Source organism: Calidris pugnax, unplaced genomic scaffold, assembly GCF_001431845.1.
Source record: "Calidris pugnax isolate Ruff unplaced genomic scaffold, ASM143184v1 scaffold166, whole genome shotgun sequence".
NCBI classification, from domain to species: Eukaryota; Metazoa; Chordata; class Aves; order Charadriiformes; family Scolopacidae; genus Calidris; species Calidris pugnax.
In genome coordinates, this window is record NW_015090941.1 from 1437156 (window position 1) to 1437566 (window position 411).

General features: G+C 80.5%; 1 protein-coding gene across 2 annotated transcripts in view; it reads right to left on the reverse strand.

Annotated features, from left to right (window-relative positions):
• The window catches only part of PUM1 (pumilio RNA binding family member 1), a 106457-nt gene extending 106257 nt beyond the window's left edge, over positions 1 to 200 (reverse strand). For both annotated transcript variants that reach the window (XM_014951848.1, XM_014951847.1), the window contains exon 1: positions 67 to 200. The gene's annotated coding sequence lies outside the window, so the exon portion shown is untranslated. The remainder of the gene's footprint in view (positions 1 to 66) is intronic.
• Between the last annotated feature and the right edge of the window lie 211 nt (positions 201 to 411).

Below are 411 nucleotides of genomic sequence, written 5' to 3' on the forward strand. Positions count from 1 at the left end.
GGCCCCACCGGCGGCTCCACTGAGGTGCGCGGCGCGGCGGGGGCCCGGTCCGGTGCCGGTACTCACGGGCGGAGCGGTAGGATGAAGACGGATGCCGGCCCCCCCCAGGCCGCTCGCCGCCTGCCTCTCCCCCTGCCTTTCACTACGACAACATGGCGGCCCGGCGGGGACGGGCGCCGCGCTGCACGCCGGGAAGGCGAGGCCGCTCCAAGCGGCGCCGGGGCCGCCGCCGCTCCCCCGGCCGGGCCGGGCCCTGCCTGCCGCCCCGTTCCGCCCCAAAACCCGCACCCCGGAGCCCCGGGAGGGGGGAGGTTAAGGGGGCAGGCCGTGCCCGGCGCGTCCCCTCACCGCTGTGGCCGCCACCCGGGCCGGCTCGGGGCCAGGCCAGGCCCAGGTTAGGGCCGGGCCCGG